We start from the raw sequence: 2,552 nt of genomic DNA on the forward strand, positions 1-2,552 counted from the left end.
AAATATGCCAGAAGCCGAAGAATTTTAAAGGAATAATAGGACATGTGTTAATATCAGAAAAGAACAACAAGAAAAATTTTGGAATAATAATTAAAGAAGAATTAAATGATCAAATTCAAGAAAAACATGTAGCACAGGGATTTAGAGAATTAAAAAACGAAATGATGCGTTTAAATATTTCACATGCGAGCATATCTGAAAACAATAGCGATATAAAAATACCATGGTTCAGAATACGATGCATTATAAGACTTACATTTTTAAATACAGACATTCAAATTACTGTATGTAAGGCCCAAGTGTGCATACCCGAGCTCAAGGATAGACCGCGTATCATACGTGAGTCCCACGAATCCAGTGTCGGAGGACATAAGGAAATCGCAAAAACAATGGCGCGGATACGTCATAAATATTTTTGGGAAAATATGAAAAGTCAAGTTGAAAAATTTATTCAAACCTGTAGTAGTTGCCAAAAGAAAAAATTAGTACGCGAGAAGACTAAACAACCGATGATTATAACCGACACTCCTGTAGACGCATTTGATAAAGTTGCTATGGATATATTAGGGCCTTTGCCTATTACTGATAATGGTAATGAATATATTTTAACGATTCAGGATCAATTAACAAAATATTCAGTTGCCGTACCTCTTGTGCAAGCGAACTCAGAGGAAATAGCAAAAGCATTCACGCGTAGATTTATTTGTCAATTTGGAAGTCCCAAAGCAATTTTGATGGATCAAGGTTCAAATTTTACTAGTTCAATGATGAAGAAATTTGCAAAATATTTTAAAATAAAACAATATTGCACAACTGCTTTCCATCCTCAATCCAATGGCTCGTTAGAAAGAAGCCACCATGTATTGACCGAATATTTGAAGCATTACATAACTGATGAACACGATTGGGATAATTGGCTCGAGCATGCTATGTTCTCATATAATACTAGCGTACAGGAGGGAACAAAATTTACACCGTATGAATTAGTATTTGGCAAAGCCGCACGATTGCCATCTGAAATAAAGACAGAAAATCCGATAGAAACGTATGACGATTACGTGAACGAACTTATTGATAAATTAACTGATCTAAGAAAACTAGCTGTGTCAAATTTAGGGTTAGCCAAAACACGTTATAAACACTATTATGATAAGAAATTAAAAACACAAACGTATAAAGTAGGAGATTTTATATATTTATTAAAACCTAAAAAGAAAAACAAGTTCGATGACGAATATACAGGACCGTATGAAATTGTGGAAATCCTAGAAAATAATAATATTAAAATATTAATTCTACCAAATAAAATTAAAATCGTACATGTAGACCGAACTAAACCTGCTCGGATTGCAGATCAGGGATGAAGGAAAAAGAATACACAATTACTGGTTTAAAAGATAATCCTGGAATATTTTTCGAGGCCGTTGGAGAAATGCGTACGTCCGAAAATTCTTGGAAGATGATAATCTACATCGACTTGCGCGATATTAAAGGTGCAACGGCCAAACTCGAACAGCAAATGGACTCAATATTACAACAATGTGGTGATCACAATTCACATTGTGAAATACGACCACGATTGACTTCATTAATTGCCAAATTGAATAAGATAAAGCAGTATCAAGATCATATACGCGAACTCATAGGAGAATCCCGCACAAAACGAGCTCCCTTGGAATTTGTTGGACAACTTAGCAAGATATTATTCGGAACTTTAACCATTGAAGACGAATATGCAATGCGTAATGCAATAATGCATGTAGAAAATAAAACTAACGATCTCGCTCTGCTACTCGTGAATCAAACTGTAGCAACGCGAGCGCGTTTCGGGGAACTGTACAACGCCACATGGGAGATAAGAAAGCAGCTTAGCGCAATAGAAATTAAAGCGATGTTAAATCAAAGGCATCGATATTTTTGGGAAGTTATGACAAAACTGGATACGGAAATATTACAACATGAAATAGATTTAAATATTCTGATCGATGGAATATTATTCGGAAAGCAGGGATTCATCCACCCCCGTTTAATTTCACCGCAACAATTAATAGAAAATTGTAAGTTAATAAAAGAACAGAATCCTCATGCAGAATTTCCGGTAAGTACTGACGAAATCGGAATGGATCAACTTATAAAAATATCCAACTTACGAATTGCCTATTCCGGAAATCGATTGATTTATATTCTGCATATTCCATTATTGATTCCTGGAATATATAAAATGTATAGAGCCGTACCATTACCTGCTAAACAAGCATTTGACGAAACAAAATTCGCAATAATTAAATCTGACGCAGAACATATTGGAATAAGCGAGGATACCGATAGCTTCTACGAGTTTCGAGAAGGGGAACTGCGAGAATGTATATCGTCCAGCACCGTATTTATCTGCCTAGCTATATTTCCTTTGAAAAAGATACGGCAAGCGACAAGTTGTAATATTCAACTCTTACTAAATAAGAATATAGAAATGGAATATTGCAACATAGTATTACAAAACCTACGAGAAACATACTGGAAAGCCTTAACTACGCCCGGAAATTGGATATATA

The sequence above is a fragment of the Temnothorax curvispinosus genome, unplaced genomic scaffold (assembly GCF_003070985.1).
Source record: "Temnothorax curvispinosus isolate PA1 unplaced genomic scaffold, ASM307098v1 QBEX01007686.1, whole genome shotgun sequence".
Taxonomy (NCBI): Eukaryota; Metazoa; Arthropoda; class Insecta; order Hymenoptera; family Formicidae; genus Temnothorax; species Temnothorax curvispinosus.